The 18,185-nt window shown below is 40.0% G+C and overlaps 1 protein-coding gene across 1 annotated transcript in view; it reads right to left on the bottom strand.

Moving 5' to 3' along the window:
- The window catches only part of TAB2 (TGF-beta activated kinase 1 (MAP3K7) binding protein 2), a 60,514-nt gene extending 42,718 nt beyond the window's left edge, over positions 1 to 17,796 (bottom strand). Inside the window, exon 1 of the mRNA XM_058801308.1 lies at positions 17,620 to 17,796. The gene's annotated coding sequence lies outside the window, so the exon portion shown is untranslated. The remainder of the gene's footprint in view (positions 1 to 17,619) is intronic.
- Positions 17,797 to 18,185: the final 389 nt, after the last annotated feature.

An 18,185-nucleotide genomic window follows, 5' to 3' on the forward strand; every position in this document is an offset into this window, starting at 1 on the left:
GGTCTGAACACCCCTCTTCAGGGGTCAAGTTTCACTGCATTACTGTTACAGTATAAATTCTGATAAAATCATGGTCAAACTGTAACCTGTGGGAGCCCATAAATATACTTCATTTAGGTACTTCTTCTAGCACCTTACCTGGTCTTGTATTACTCTGATAAAGAGTCATGAATTTTGATGTGACCCAATATATCACCCGACACACATACTACCTGTTCACCTTGCACAAAAAGTACACAGTTTATTTAAAAATACACATTTCCCCATACATATGTCTCACTGTACCATTACAGTAACACAGACAGGCTTAACCCAGACCTTCTCAGAAGATCCTACAATGAGTAGCTGAGCAAACAACAGCAGCCTGCTGTCACTCAGAGGGGCTCCTTTCTAAACACCACTCCAGAGCTCTTTTGACAAGTGTCCTGCACCACATCTTGTTATACAAAGGTCTGAGAAAAATAGTTTAACAGTCACTATTATTATTATTATCTATTAAAAGCTAGCAATCTACCTTCAGTGAAGTTTCTTCATCTATTTATCATTTACCAGCCATTTTTCCATGCCCTCACACCCCCAAGTCAGCCCAGCTCAACAGGTTGCTGCTGCCACCTGCTGTAAAGAGAGCTTTACTCTTCTTTCTCCATCACAAAAACTTCCCTGAATCTTCTGCTCACTGGACACTTGAAAAGGGGAAGTCCATTTGCTAGGTGACCAGAAAGGGACTATCTGGCAGTCTGAATTTGTAGCAAATGGAGCTGGTTAGTAGAGGTACCTGAGAAGTGCCAATCCAAGCCCACGTGTAGGGGAAGATACACTTCTTTTGCTAACAGGAGGGAATTCTTAGACTGGCACTGTATTATTTCCAGTGACAGGAACAAGCAGAATGACTGCTGCACTCTCAAAGCCAACCAGCATGATGCTTGTTATAAATAAAGCCACCTACTGTTATCATCAACAAAACTAACCATGTCAATGTTGCTTACAGAAACCATAAAAAAGTTGATTTCTCCAATCCACTATTTTCACACACACATTTAAAGACACTTGGGCCTTTGAAAATAAAGCTCTTAGCTGACTTTAGGCACCTTCTAGAATTCTTGGTCTTGTATCCCTTTGCAATGAAAATCTAGTCTGAAGTACTGAATTAATCTGAAGTAAAGATCACACATACTTGATTTTAAGCTTTCAGTGCATCTCCAGGGAGCTGAAACAAACGACTCCATTGTTAGCAACTCAGCTAATACCCATCAGTCTGGTAAAAGAGCAGAAAAACAATTCATCTGTCCACTAAATTCCTTCAAATTTGACTTAAGCCTCCTGAAGTTGCAAGTGAAGTAAGGCATGAAGCATGAACAAAGTAACTGAGTTGTACAGGTATCTGGTAATTCATAAAGATAACTTCCAGAGTGCCATGGCAATGCATTAGCCTAGACTGGTACTGCATCACTCAATTGTGAAAGCTCCTCAGAGCACCAAACATTCCTTTGCGTAGTTTTACATTTTTAACTTTATAACAAATGTCATTTTAGATTAATTGTAGTCATCAGCAGCATGAAGCTTACTGGAAATCTTTGGAATTCCAGTTTTAAAAGTAAGAAGCAGTCATCAATATAGACAACCACATATAAATGGGCTCTGGTTTTCTGGAAGACTTCAGAAGAAAGTCAAAGAAGAAAGAAAGAAATTCTTATCAGTACAATTTATTTTCCTTTGTTTCACTTTGTTTCATTCAAAATAATCAGATGTTAGGCCAGCTATGTTCTTCAGTCTCGAAGGACAGAAGACTGAGGTTTAAGAATATGCAAATTCTAACTTCAGTACTGGGCAAGCACCATACAGCTCATTGCAAAACCACCGAAGTTTCTTCTCCTACTTATTTTTGTCATTTCTTCAGGCACATTCTGCCAGGGAACAATAAAATGTATTCAGAAGCCAACACTTTAATTACCCGATATTCCTTTTTGTCTAATCTCATATCTGTTAAAGAGCAATCTTCCCACAGTCAGCAAGACCAAACCAGGTAAAGACGTAGTGTGAAATAGGTCTGGGAATGTAGGATGGAAGAAAATGCTAAAACAGGTATAGAAAGAACACAGCGCAGATTCCCTTGTAGAACACTCAGGTAAATCAAGAAAGGAGGAGAAAGGTCCTGAGAAACAACCCACCAATGAAAAAAAAAATCTTGCATAGCAGATACCCAGTTTAAACAGCAGATCTTTGGAAAGGGACAGATGAGTCAATAATGCCTACTACAAACAGGCTTTGACTACCCTCTGTTGAATTCCTTTAAAATATATTGCTACAAATCCTATCAAGTATTGTATCAAACTACAACATTCTCAACACAAAAGTCCATATGCCTGCCTACAGTGACTTGCTGATCCGGTTCTTAGCAATTTCATCTGCTCTTGAAAGGTAAGTTTTACTGCCTGCTCTGATAAAATTTTTATCTACCTAAAAACATAAGACTCCAGCAGAGTAAGACTCAAACCTCAGGCTCTCCTCCCTCTAATTGCAATAATTTTCAACATCTTAATTTTCATTCTTTAAGTCCAAGCTGCCAAGAGAAAACTGCTACCTACATGAAGCTGCACCTTTGCATTTTGCATGTTGGGGATAATAAAAACAAGAAAGTCCCTTTTTCTGCCAAGGAAAAAAGTAATCACACATGATCCTAACCAAGAAAAGAGGAGTAAAAACTTCAGACCAGATTATCAGAAAACACTTCTCCATGCACACACAGACTCATGTTCCTCACTCACTATTTGCTCAAATAAAATCAAACGCCTGCTTTTTATGTATGACATTAAAGGTAAAAACCCAAGTACCTGAAAGCTATAATCACGGTCCCTTAACAAAGCAAAGATACTTACAACATCACTCTCCCTAAGAGCTGAAGAAAAATGAAAGGAAAAAAAAAAAACTTCTCCCTTATGAACATCTGTGCAAGTTGGGCTTCTTAAAAAAAAAAAAAGTTAAAATATTGGTGGCAAGAAACTACCAATTCCTTTAACTCATTTAAAAAGTGAAGAAATTCAATTAAGAGATTCAATGAATTATTTAAGCCTAACTGAAAACCACTTTGTTCAGAATATCCAGGCAGAAAATTAGGTTCTCAAGCTTTTCAAAGAAAATAGCCTCTTGCTTGTCCTAATGATTCACACATACCATATTTCCTTTACTCAAGAGCATCTTCAACTAAAATGCTTCAGATTACAGATAAAACCCATTTCAAAACACTCACAATTACACTTCAATCCAGAAAACAAAGACAGCATACTAAAATGTATATGTGTCACGGTGTAAATTTTTCATCATACAGAAAGGCAGAAGTGAAAGAAAATAATGTTTTTTGCTAAGGCAAAAATTTTGATTGCATAGAAAATGATTGGCTAATGCAATCAGTCATATGCTTCTCTCATTTTAATAAAATATAAAGCAGATTTGTTCCAACAGAGGCAAATCATTTTGGTTATTTAAAGGATTTGGGGACATCTCCACCCAAGAGTTTATTCATACAGGTCATCTTTTGAGAACAGCAAGCTCAAAGATACAGTAATAACCAAACAAACAATTAAAAGATATGCTTGATTGAATAGAAAGTTCTTCAGTTTCGCGCATGGCTGTACTTCACTTCACCCATATTTTCCTGAGAAAATGACTACAATTACTAAAGAAAATTCCTTGAATTTTTCCTGCAGGCTTCTAATCCAAAATAAACTCTCCTTTTTTCATTTTGGCATGCTTTAAAATTTTTGCAATTACATGTGGAACTGGGACAGTAGGACAAGCCTCAAGGAATCATCAAATGCAAATCTCTCACTCTCTTCTGGCATGACCACCAATACCTTGTCCTGCACACTCCAAAATGGTGAAATCTTTTATGGTTAACTCCCATTCCATAGAGGTGGGTAGGTGAAAAGAGGCTAATGAGCAAAGAAAAATATCCACCCATTCTTTGGAAGTACACCAATCATTTTGAAAACACTTGCACTTTTCATAATATAATGACATTATTTATCACTAACAAAGAGTCAAAACAGTAAAATGTGTGCCCACTATCAGACACTCGGGTACTCCTTAGAAAGCTCCGTGGTCCTAATTCCCACAGAAACAGATGCAAGCAGAATGAAAGGTCTGAAGGAGCTGGGCCAAGGAATATGTAGTTAGATAACCAGGCTGCCAAGTACCATGAGATCCAATTTCCCTCCTGTTCCCTAAAGATAAACCAAGTAACTACAGGACAACTTCTACTTCCTTCTCATTGACATTTGTGACTCACCTTGAGAAACATCTCAGTTTATTTCATGAACTTTGAGATTTGATTTAATTTCCCAGCAACCCTCATGGTACTGTCTCCTGATCAAGGAGCACAGTGGATTGTGTCTCACACACGCTTTCACTTCTGGGCTGATTGAATACTTTCCTTTACTTCTGGGCTGGCTCAGTATTTTCTTTTCCATTCTTCCACCCATTACAAAACTCAAACAATTTCTTTAATTGATGGGAGAGGTGCCACTGGTAAATCCAGTGTTTGCGTAAATACCTACCCAGACCGTCAACAAAATAAATTCCTTTTTCATCTTAATCAAGGATTTCACTTGTTTACCAACATATCCTTTACTTATAATATTTTAATGACAGTAAGGCTGGGTATTTCAGCCACTCCCTAAAATGCTGTTCCAAACCAATACTGCCACTGTCATTCCTCCTGTTCTCAGGCATGCATTCCCCCTCTCCCTCCCCTCCTGTGAGTGCCCAATTCTGGCACTCATCTGATTCTCCAGCAAGCCAGTTCATGAAGCAAAATCAGAACAAGGAATAATGTCATGTTAATTCTTTGCTAGTTTAGCTTTGAGTCAGATTAATGTCAGGGTGAACACAGGGAAAGAAGCAGAGCAAACTTACACTGATCTACAAATCACACCCTTAACATTTCCTAAGGACAGTCTTGGAGACGGGAGAAAAATCAAGGTTCTCTTCAACACTAAATCATACTTTTCTGATTTTACATTATCTTAGCACTAGAATAAACATTGAAATAGTTAAAAACCTAGCCCAATCACACAAAGCTGCTTCTGGCAGCTGTTACAAACAAGCTACAATGTAGGCCTGTAGGATAAGAGAAGGAGGAAACATACAAGTTCTAGAGAAGCTATACAAAGGGTAAATAACAGCAAACCACATCCTTCAATTGATAGCAGCTATAATTGGAAACAACTCTGTCAAAACACAGCACCTGAACTTACAGGCAGCAGAGAAGTTTCAGAAAGATTGGTAGGACAACACAAAAAGAGAACCTCCCACCAAGAGCTGGTGAAGAAAAGACCTTTAGCTATTTAACACATTATGACAAGCAAAAAAATTGCCCACAGAACTCCCCTTTTCTGACAATCCTCTTCTCTAGAAGGTCAATTGAGATCCTTAGATATAAAGGGTGTCCATATTAGGAAGAGACTCACAGCTGGGCTGCCATAGTTTTAGGCTAACAAAGCTTTACTTTGTATCTGCAGTTATCTTCACCTGTGAAACTACACTGGCAGAAATCCCTGGGGTAATAGCGGAGGACTTTTGACAGCTGCCAGAAAAAAGGGGGAAAAGAAAGGGTGAAGTGTGGTAATGGAAAACTAGTTGTTGTTTTCTCTTTCTTCTCTATTAGTTCCCAAACCAACACATATAAGGACAAACCCAAGAGCATCACTGCAATATCTGGGAGGAAGCCTCTAGTTTCCACTTATTTTCTGCCAAATTTGTAGTAGAAGAAAATAAACAAAAATCCAGCCAAAAACCTCCACCAACACTAAGATGAGGTAACGGACACTGATAGGCATGAGTCGAATAGAAATACTCATGGTGGTGCCCATACAACTTGGTTTTCTTGTTGCTTTTCTTCCAAGGCCCTATCTATCTGATGCCCAAGTAGAGAAAGTAACAGACAGATATCTAAGCAACTATTCCTCTAGCTCCCAGTTAGCTTCCCATACTTATCTTCTAGAATAAGATTTAGACTTCTCATCAAGAAACTGATAATAGATAATTTTTAAAATTGCTATTTCTGTAGGTTCCCCATATTTCACTATGAACTGTCTTCAAGGAAGATAAGAGTGCCAGTTGTTCTCCATCCTTTTGTTAAGGAAAGGAAAATGTGATCACTGCACTTGCTGTTATGTAAGGGACTAATACCACTGATCTTTTTTTCTGCATTTTACTCCAGACAAGACTGGGGGAAGGGGATTAACAAGGAAAGGGGAGAGGAAAACCAGGAAGAGCTGAAATGTCTCCAGCATTCACAGCTTCTCAGTACCTATTGTTTCCTGCTGTTACAACCTTTAAAAGACAACTACTAACCCTTTTACAAAGTAACCTATCATCTACGTTTTTCCTACGTAAAATTCCTTACAAGAACCCTGTCAACAGATACATACTAACAAGACAACTAGCTACGCAAAAGGAAAAAATTAACTAAGTAACCTGCTCTGAAAAAGGCGGACAAGGGAAAAGTAACAGGAAAGCTGAGAAAGAAAAGATGCCTCATGGCACCAGGAGAGTAAAGAGCTTTTAGCCTTCTAAGGTCTTCCACTTTTTCACATCACTTGGGAAGAAAAAGAATCCAATGGCAGCAGTAAGTTTTACACAAGACTAAAATTCACATAAAAAATCCAGAGGACTTGCAATTAAGATTTCGTCCTTGCGTGATCCCTATTCCGAGCCCTCTCTGTAAACCATGGACAGACAAGCAGAAGAGAAGTGTAGAAATAAGCAATTTCTACTCAGATTTTGACTTCCCACTGTGTTTTCTGGGTATTGTCTGGATATATTTACTGGATATTAATATCAGCTGACAGCCTTTTATTAAGGAAAAAAAAAAGGAGGAAAATATAAAAAGTACATACAATTAAGAAGAACTGTTAAACCTCAATGTTTCTCTTCTAATCAGAGATATAGCCAGAGATTGTGTATTTTCAGGAATCTAAAGAAAGCAGAGAACTCATTTTATGAAAATAAATATTAAACAAGAGCACGGTGAAAAAGTATCTCTGCTAGTCCGGACATCTCTGCACAGCTTTGACATCCTAATACATTTCTTGCATTTGCAACAAAGATAAGAGGCCTGTTAATAGAAGTAGACCGACTTTTGAAAGATAAAATGAACAGTGTCACACAGATAAAGCAGCAAAGGATTTGTAACTATTTAGCTCTGTATTTCACAAGAATTCCATTTTTATTCATCCCAATTTTTCTAATGTTTGTCCTGCTAAAACAATAAGCTATAGGTTACAGGCAGCATTCTTTAAAGGCAGGCATAATTAAAAAATGCAAATGGATACTTCTCAGAGGAACTGGCAAGAACCAAAGTATTAAAAAAAAAAACACCTCATGCTTTAATTTTGTGATATCACCACAATTTCCCCCATAAATAAATAGCAAAGTACTATTCCTTCCAATTACATTCTAACAAGAGGTTCAGAAAGGATGATAAAGTAGTGACAACAAATTTTTAAGTTCATAAGGCAAACAAAGCTGCACTGCTAGGCTTCTCCTAAAACAATTTAAAATCCCAGTCAATCCATGCATACCAAAAAACAAAGCTACAGCAGCAGAGAAGGTGGCAATAGTAAACCAAAATGAGAAAGGGCTTTTGAAAGCAGTGAATTCGACAGTCTGCACAATCACTGCAGGCATTCTGCAGCATTTATTGACATGACAGTGTAAGGTGATGACTTGCCCTTATCACAAACAGGCAGCAGCTTGAAGTCACACAGACAATGCCGAAATACTGTTTTGTCCAAGACTCTGGAAAACTTCAAACATAAAGACAAATTTCTTTTACCTAACAAGATTCCATGCTAGTATAACTCTGAATATTTTTCTAGATTATGTATTCCTCTGAAACTATATTATGTTGAGGCAAGTTGAAGGTCTCAATCTCATTTGCGTTGGCAAGAATTTCCTCACTCATTGATGGGGAATGGAAAAATCCTTCCAGAGAGCTGTCCCTGGCTCTGCACTGAAGAAACATAAGCTTCAGTTTGGCCTGTTCTTTTGGCTGGTTTCAACAGGAAGGAAGCCTGTAGCTTCATCAACTCTGCTAACTCCATTAGGTGGTACTTGAAGATACTCTCTTGTCACAGCAATACTACTGGCAACCAAAATCCCTAAGAAATCAAGCAAAACCAATATAATAAACACAAGCAAGAAAACACAAGAGAAAGCACAGCCTAAGCTTTAGCGTGAAGAAGTTGTTGGTATCTGCCAGCCAAGAATGTGAACATGCAGGCTAGATTAGCAACTACTGCTGAGTTCCAAAGTCCATTCAAAATCTGCAACTGAAAGAGAACACCTACACACTACTTTTAATTAACCCATCTTTAAATGAAGATTTGTATTCATTAATATGTTTGAATAGCAGATTATAATTTAAGAGATTCACTAGTTTTGTCTTATAACCACTAAAGGTTATAAAAGGCTCCAACTCCAACAAATAATGCTCCCTTGTAGTATACAGGCAAAGCATGAACATCATTACAAAACATCTGTTTTGCTATCCTAATTTAGCCACATTTTTCCTCAAGAGTTCATCAAGTGCTGCACCTTTCCTCTCAATCTTTCTCTTTCCATAGTTTACATAACTCATTGCACTTACACTTACCTATTAGCCACACTTTAACTAGTTTCAGTGGAACCTGAATTTCCTACTGCACTGCAAAACTGAACTACAGCATTTAAAGATCAGAAAACCTTAGTAAAAACCTTTCTTATTGACAAAGAGAAGACTGCTAGGATTCTTGCAGGCACCATCACTTAAAGCTAATTAAAACACAGCTGTTGAAAGCATTTAAGGCTCCTTGATTATGTGCAGATAAAAGGAAAAAACTACTGTTAGCACCTTTCATCCAGGTAGGTCACTAGTGAAGATTTTAGTGGTAGAATCCACATATATGTGTTCTGTGGTGAAGTTAGTTGAACTAATTAAATTAGTTCAACTTATGAAGTTAGTTCTACTTTTGAAGGGCTAGCTTTTAATTTACACCATTTCAGTATTTCAGCTGGTGACTGTGAACAGCTGCAGTGCCACAGTGAGTAAGGATGAATCCTTGAGCAGGTCTTATTTCTCTTCATAGGACCACTCTCAGGTCTACACTTTCATCATCCACAATACCAGCTTAATTAACTCTTATTACTTCTATGTATCTATTCTCCTGCTTTTTCTACCATATCTCAGAAAAACCTATTTGTGGGCTCTGAGGAAAGGATGGCAAGTCCATGCCCTGTCACTGATGTAGCATAGAACAATCCCCTCAGTGTGAAGTTACAGGAGGCCACCAGACTGATCCAGCAGCTCCTCAGCACCCAGGACTTATTCTCAGCCCAGGAGATCACCTCAGTTTAACAGCAATCTGGTTCATTTTCTAACCACCCATACAGAAACTGCCCTGGCTCACAGACAGATGAGGCCAGAACAAGGGAGCAGCTGCTTGTGTCAGTGAAAGCAGTCTTCTCTGTTCAGTCACAGCAAAATATGGCCCCTGACGCTCATGAACACTTCGTGTTCTTCCATTTTTTACTCTAAACCTCCTATCTCAAAGCCATTTTTTATATTACTTCAAGAGTAATTAATGTATGAAGAATACTGACAAAATAGCGAAAGCAGTCCTTTCATGGTGGCTAGGGCTATTTTTGTATCAATAAACCAAAACAACTCACTCAACATTGCAGCTCTTCCAGAAAAGCAGCACCATTCTGCACATGTGACCACACTACACCTCCAATCTCTGCGTGCAGACTGCTGCACCATGGAAGGATGACACTTTCATCCATCCAAACCATGCAGCCATCCTTGGTACCTTTCCCAGCTTTGACAAAACCAATAGCATCAGAACGGCCAAGATACCACATTGTCAAACTGATATTTTTCCTCCACAGGATGCGTATGAGAGCCCTACTGGCAGAAACTATATTTCCTTTCAATCTGGAAACCACAGGGGTTTTCAGCCCCATGCAGGGGAAAGAAGAAACAATTAATGGGTATTTTCTCTGAACCTTGCTGCTTAACACAGGAGACTGGAAAGAACAGGAATTTCCACAATTCAAATGACAGCTTTCACCTGCTGCTGATGATTTATTTTATTCTCCCTCACCAGATATTGTGGAAGAGGAACAAAAAAAGTGTTGCACTTTACACATGGAAAAGAAAGATCAACATGTGCTTCTTGTAGAGGCACAAAAACTGGCCCTCTAGCAACTTTTTTTACATATATGTTCATACTAAGTTTTAACTCAGATAAAAATCAAAATTAAATATGTATTTTTAAGAAGTTGCTTGTGGTCAAATTTTCCTTGTATTCAACTCATTTTCTGAAGAAATAAGATGTTCTTATTCAGAGTGAAGCCCCAAGTGTGTCACAGATGGGATCCACTCTGATAACCTTCAACTCTCAGCTTTGATACACCAACTTCTACCCTAAGCAGCTACCAATGAATACAAGCTAGTGAGGGTCTAACTCAAGCAATGTCATACCTCTTCTATGAGTTTTCCAGGCAAATATTAAAAGTAATGTCAAAACATCACTAAATGAATTACAGCTATCAAAGACAGTTTTAATTAATTTTTAAAGACTGGAACAATTTTAAAATTACCGGAGAACTAACAGGCCTAATAAATGAAATATAAAAATACTTTGCTAAATGTCTTTGTCTAATCCAATATATGTTCCTAGGTAAATAAATTCATTATTCATGGGACTGCAAACTCTTCTAGGACTGACTTATTTGATAAATATTTATACACTGCCTTGCACAAAAGGGCCTAATACACATTAAACTCCAGTCAATACAATATAATAATCTGGTATTGGCAGTTATTACAGTAAGACAGTTTTAAATACACAACTTTTTGCATACAAAACAATCTTATCCTCATTTACCAAAGACAAGAGTGGTACTTAAAAAAAAAAAATGGAGAGAGCAAGACACCAGATTTTTTTACTGCTTTCTACTTATCAACCTAAAATGCCTTTATAAGCACACTTTTGCTGAGCCCCTGGAGATTGTCTGTTCCCAGGCTTAAGGCTGTTAGACTTAAGAAGGCTCTTTAGGAAAGATAACCTACTATTCCCTTTGAAAAACAAATGCTTGTTCAACAAATGGAAGTTGCAGTTTGAACCAGTTGAGTGACTAGAAAGAAATCCAAGTACAGAACTCAGAATTTTTTTTTCTATCATTCTCTCAGGAAAGCCTGAATGAAGCAGGGGAAAACTTAGCAATGATACTGTGAAGAAGAGACAAAATGGGAATGAAATGACAAGTGCTGAATGAGTCTCTTAAGAAAGATTAGAACAAAAAGAATGGCAAAGTCATGTATAAACAAGAGGGCACTAATGCTTCAGCTATAAAGTATACATCAGCATGCCTAGGCAAGGTAAATGGAGAGGATACAAATGACCTGATTTCTTCTTTTCTAGTTCCCCTACAAATATGATACAATGTCAGTAAAGTGGTTGAAGGAAATAAATTCTGCATGACACAGATATTTCAAAGAGTAAAGAAAAAATAAACAGAAAAACTATGAATGCTGTAAAAAGACAGGAGAGTACTGCAAAGAGATGTGAAGCACCACAGATGCAGGGAGGGGCAACCTCAGCTCTTAAGACTTTAAACTCAACATGAATCAACAAAAGATGCAATTACAGACCACACTGTACAACTTAAATATTTCTTTAATTGTGTGCCTTTCCCCCCTATATATAGGTGAAACAGTTAATTTTTTTCTGCCTGGGGAAATCAGGCTTAGGACTTACACATGGAAAGACTTTTCTGCATTTCTAGCCTTCAGTACAAAACAGAAATCAATTTCCAGAACACAGACAGCTTCAAGAAGAGAGATGATTTATCTGAATGTACATGTCACTCACAGCTTCTGAGGCATCAGATCAGTAACTAATGTCTGTGGTGTAGTTAAATTTTGAAACATACTGTATTTTTTTAGTTACTTCACTAAACCTGTCTTATTTACCCTGTTAAAAAGGGCATTTGGAGAACATGTTGATAAACTGATGGATCAGCATGGGATTTTTACACACAGTGTAATTTCCTTTGAAAAATGCATTATAAAGCCCTAGCTTTGACAGTCTCTAAGAGTTACTCCCTAAACATATTTATGCTTGATCTTTCCACAAGTCACTTATAAAAACACCTGACAACAGGAAAGTATATTCATGAAAAATAAAGACAGGCTGCAGCAAATAAAATTAAACGGTTGCTGTTAAAGAGTATTTCCCATCTGCCAGTGATTTCTTACACACTTTTACTAGCACTGTGGACAAAAGAGAGGCGTACCAGGCAAATACTCATTTCTAGACTCAAAAAACTCCATAAAATCTTTAGTCTGTAATAAACCTATATTAAAAAACAAGTAATTTCAGGCTTACTAAAACAATTTGATACTACCATGGCTCACCTTCACAAATAAATCAGGGAGTGCATCACATGTACCATTGCATGCAACAGCACACAGAGACATGACTGAAGTGTACTACCACCATGCAACCAACATGTAAGTCACATTATCTAAAGAAACTCTACCTATACATGATGCAACAATAAAACAATGTTTTTGATGGTGTATTTTGAGAAAAACATGTATGTCTTACACACTTACGTAACTCCTCCCTTACTCATGCACATTCTTGCCCTGTGCTGCTTCACACACTGTGCCAGTCTGGGCACTCCTGTTGAATCAGACCCACACAAACACAAGAGCAGCCACAGCTCAAGAGACTCTGTCATGAATGGAAGCAACAGTATCACCAAATTTTTTTTTCAGTCTTCATCTTCTTAAGAACCTACTTAAATGTGATTTTTGTTCAGGATGCTGTCCCAGACAGTGCAGAAGTAATCAAGTCCCGCTTCCCACAGATTTCTCTGTGTCTCAGCCATGCCCTTGTGCTCCGATCAGTCACATTCCACCTCTATCCCAGACATCCATTATCTTACCACTCTCTCCCAAGCACTGGCCACAATACACTTAACCTCTCACATCCTCCAACTACTGACTGGAGAAAGGAGTACAGCACCTCACACCTGGTTCTTACCCCACAGACAACGGGGAGCTAAGTACAGGTAACTGCTAAATTCATGCCAAACCTTCCCCTAAAGAGATGATCTTAATGAAGCCATCAACTCTAACGAGTTTAATTTCTGTTCAACATTATTATAATGTAAAACCTTTCACACCTTGACCCTTGGCTAATTTCTCTGCTGAAATTTTGATGAGCTCAAAATTTACTGAGACACAAGATTAAATGAAATATGATTGCTCAAGATTTGTGACTTTAGAAAAGCAAATTAAAGAGAGTTAATCACTACACAAATATACAAAACCAGCAACTATTTCTTAAAAAACCCTACAAAAAATAGGTGCATCTCAACATTTTATCCACAAGAGAACAGCTGATTCTGAACTCCCAAACTGCAAAAATTTATTTTCTAGCATGTCCAATTAACTAAGGCTTCTTAAAGAAATTGCATTTATGTGTTTTGCTTGTCCTTTTAATAACTACTTGCATCCTCTGATTATTTTCAAGTGCATTTTAAAGGAATACAAAATCCCATGGATAAAAAGGGTTCTACAACTTCTGTGAAAACTGGCAGCTTTGTAGAAAAAAGTAACTTGAAATCATGCTTTCAATGAGAGTAAAAGCAGGTTCAATTCTGCCTGCTCCATTGGCAGCCCCAGAAGACCAGCCAGCACCACATGGCACCAGATTTGATTAATTCTGGAACAAGCATAAGATACTTTGCATTGAAGTGGTAATCTACCTTAAGTAAATCATCAAAGCAGTGAGCATATAAAGTGGCTTTGTCCTATTTTTGGCAAATTCTAGCAAACCTAACAATATGACTACAAGGTGTACAGTCCTGGTTGCTTGGGTGATCACTTCTAAAAAACTCACATTTACAATCTACATTTTTCTTCTGCCATGGAGTATTCCTAAGGTAATGATTTTTAAACACTAAAGGGAGTACAAGGTTTAAATCCATGCTGAAACACTGATTTTTAAATAATGGAAAAATTAAATTCTGTTCATAGTACAACCCCAATCTGAATGAGTTTTAAACCACTCATCACTAAAGACAGTGAAATCTGATCTTCATCTGTGCTTAGAATAGAAAAGAGCTACTCATTTTGCACACTGCTACAAAAACTGGTTCCACACAGCATTTTTCTAAGAGTAGAATGCATATTTCAAACAAAAAAAAAAGTATTTGTGTGGTAAAATTGTCTGACTAGGTATTAACTTACAATTTTTTTAGCACATTACCAAATTATGCTTGACTTCTTGCAACCAACAAAAAAACCCCTAATACATTCTAAAAATATTATGTATTTAAGTATTCCTTAACTGCACCTATGGCAGCAAGTATATAGCAAGCGATGCCGTTCATTCAGCAATGGTCATGTTCCAAGAATATCATGATACTACACACAAACCCCACAGATCTTTTAACTTTACTTATGTCAAGCTATTTCACTTGGTTTCACTAGAATCCAATTACTACCAATTAAGGAACACCACCTAAAGGCAGTGTAACAGAAACCAGAAAATTCAGTAAATGTCTGTAGAGCATTTATAGTAACTTTTTGATTGAGAGTTTTACTTACTGATCAGTTCAATAAAAATAAATTCCTAATTTTATTATAATTAGGATAAATGTCTACAAAAACTTCTGTCAGGGAAAGCATCAATATTATGTCAGTGATTTTTTGCTAAGCATTCTCAAGAGAGGGTGAAACTGAAACAACTATTACACTGAAAAACGCCTAATGACATTGGAAAGTTTATAAAAAAATATTATCCAATCTGACAGTTTTCTTGCTTTCACAGTTGCATTTAAATTTGTGAAATCCAAACCAGACCAGGTTGCAAAGAAGGGTTCAAGATGCCTTGGAGCATCCAACAGCATTTCTCCTCCTTGAAACAGAAAGCACACACTTGCCCATTTGAGATAACCTACTACACCAATGAAGTGAGAAAACCCAACTTGAATCACTGTACACATTCGTGGTAAAAAAGTTACCTTTCATGTCAAACATTTAAATATTTGAGTTTTGAATACAGCTTTAAAAAAATCCAGTTCTGAATCACTGGAATTTTTGTTCTGTTTTCTGTAAAAGCACCAACAGTAACATGGTTCAGCATTCCGCTTGCAGCAGCTCAGAAAAGATCAGCCTGATCCCGCAGTCCTAAATTTACAGTCATTTCATAAACTTGACGTCACGTCTCACCAACTTATTTCTTCCAGTGTTTCCAACCATGGAGATCATGATAAGGAAGGCAGCACTTGCAACAGGATGAACAGTAACACAGCTTTATGTTTCAAAATACACTCAAACAAAGAACTAGTTCGCCAATAGCTCTTTAAGCTATAATAGCTATAAGCTATAGCTATAATATAAAATATTCTGGCAAGAATATTTTTTTTCTGAGAATAATCTCTTGAACAGATGACAGGTTTAATTCTACAAGACTCAAAAAACACAGTTACCTATAACACCAAAAACCATTATAAAACAACACAAGACCTTGGCCTTCAAAGCAACGCCATGGTGCAGAAAACCACTATCTTCTTCTGTTCTGTCACTGCTGGAAAAGAGAAGTTTCCACAGGACACTGTCATAGGAAGAGTGCCCATTTTCAAGAATTGTATTATTGTATCAGCACACACAAAGGAAGAGAGTAGAACCATTTGACTTCTCTTGTATTGAGAAAGATAATGGTTTGCATTTCACAAAGATGTGAAAAGCTGGCATAAGCAAAGGTAGCATGGCAAGATGGCACTGCTCCCACAGGTAATGATAGGGATGATCTTTATCAAGTATCTCTTAAACACAAAATTGGGATGACCCAGACTGAGTACCTCCCCCAACCACCTTCCTTGCCTCTTCCCCTTTGGAGGCTCTCACCCCTGTGAAGCAACACGAGAAAACCACCCTGGTCTTCTCAGTTTTTACAAGAAATTGAGACTCAACTGAGGCTTCATTCTGCTGCAGCACAAATCAAGGTACTATCTACAGTTAAGAATACTGAAGTTTAACACATGGATCACAGTCACAACTGACTGAAGTTTTCATTTAAAATGGAGAGCAGGACTCACTGAAGCTGATGACATGTCTCTCCTAAGGTGTCAGTGGAACTTCCCTCTTGCCAAAAGCAGGTATCAGCATATAATTACAATTGTAATTACATACAGTTACAACAGTATAGGCAAAGAACAAATAATTGAAATTTGTATGTGAAACACAAATGCCCAATTATCTGGCAAATCAATAGCTAAGCTGAAAATTATTCCTGATTTCAGCAAATTGTAGCCAATAGTGAATATAATGCTATTGCTACAGCATCATTAGCCCTCCTTATAAAGTAGTGTACAAGCAGTACCATTTTGGTGGGTAAAATCATGACATGAACTAATTTGGACAGTCTAAGACTCTATCTGACTTATGCTGATGTTTAGAAGGCATATGTGAGAGTATTGAAAATTATGTGCAGCACCATTTCCAGCGTTCTACAGGTGAACTTCAGAAACTGCTTTATCAAGTCTGTATCAGATATCCTAAACTTATGACTAGAAAACCACATCTGAAACCCACTCCTTGCTAACAAGCATCCCTATGGAATTCCTTTTTTATGTATGTGCTTACCATCATTAATACAGAAACACAAGTCTTGGGAACAAACCAGGCCCTGCCGAGCCACCAGGCACAGCACAAAGAACACCAGATTTCTGCCCTGAAGGCCTTGCCTACATCTAACAGGACTGAGCATTCAGACTTTCATACGAGCCTTCCAATGAATGAGACAGAGTACTACACACCTCCGCAGAGCGTTCCCACGTCTCTCAGAGGGACAAAACAGGAAAAGGGAAGAAAACGAGAAGCGCTATGCATCTCCCCTCTGCAAAAGCCCTCTTATCAGAGCCATTTCAAGAATGTCTACTCGACAACTAAATTGACTCGAATAATGGAAACCAACGTCCCAAATATACTATATATGGAATCGAGCCCAGCCAGCCCCCGCAAAGACACGGGGCACCAAAACCTCCCACCTCAGACATTCGGGTACTCATCCTCAAATGGCGGAGTCTCGCCCAGCGCACTCACACCTGTCACCTGCCAGGCGCCGCGCCAGCCCCTCCCTCTCTCTCCCCCTCCCTCCCGCAGCCAGGCGAGCCCGCTGGCAGCTCCCGCCCCTCCCCGGGTAGCCGCAGCCCCCCGATCCCTCCCCGCGTCGGGAAGCTCCAGCGACTCGCGAAGGAAAATAAGTTTCCATCTCTCTCCGAACGCCCCGCTGCGCGGAGCCTTCCCGTCGCCGCTCTCCCACCCCGCCCCGGCACGCCGGCAGGAGCGGGGTGCCGGGGCTGCTCCCTCCCCTCGCACAGGCCTTCCCCGTCTTCCTCACCCTGGCACAGCCCGGGGCGCGCTGAGCGGCCGCGGAAGCCCCAGGCCCCCCGCCCCTGCCGGCCCCCCGCGCCTCTCCCTGCAGCCCCCCGGGGATGGGACCAGGAAACCGGCCCGGGGAGCCGCCACCAGGCCCGTCTCGGCGGGGTCAGCCTTACCCTGCTGCCGCTTCTCCTCCTCCTCCTCCTCCTCCTCCTGCGCCGCCGCCTCCCCCACCACCACGGCAGCAGCCGCCGCCACTACCGCCGCCACTACCGCCACCAGCGCCGCCGCCGCCTCCGCCCGGCAGGGGGGACCCCGCCGACCCGACCCTCTCCGCAGCCTCCCGCCGCCGCCGTTCCGCTCCGCGGGGGGAGGAGGCGGAGGAAGGAGGAGTAGGAGGAAGGAGGGCAGGGGGGTCCGTGCTGCCGCGGCGGCGGGCGGGGAGGGCTGGGGCTGGGTGAGGGTGTGCTTGCGGTGGCTGTGGCGGCGCCGCTCCCGCTCAGCCGGAGCCGCCGCTGGGGCCGCGCGCCGCTCCCGGCCCCCTCCCCCCGCGCTCTCTGCGCTCCGAATCAAAATAGAGCGACAATATGGCGGCGGCGGCCCCAGCATCGCGAGACCGCGCCGCGAGCGCTAACGGGGATCGCCGCGCGCCAATGGGCGCCGGGGCGGGCGTGGGGGGTGGGGGGGAGGGGGGCGCGCGGGCGGTGCCTCCGCCGGCTCCGCCCTCAGGGCGGGGCGAGAG

This window comes from Ammospiza caudacuta, chromosome 3, assembly GCF_027887145.1.
Source record: "Ammospiza caudacuta isolate bAmmCau1 chromosome 3, bAmmCau1.pri, whole genome shotgun sequence".
NCBI lineage: Eukaryota > Metazoa > Chordata > Aves > Passeriformes > Passerellidae > Ammospiza > Ammospiza caudacuta.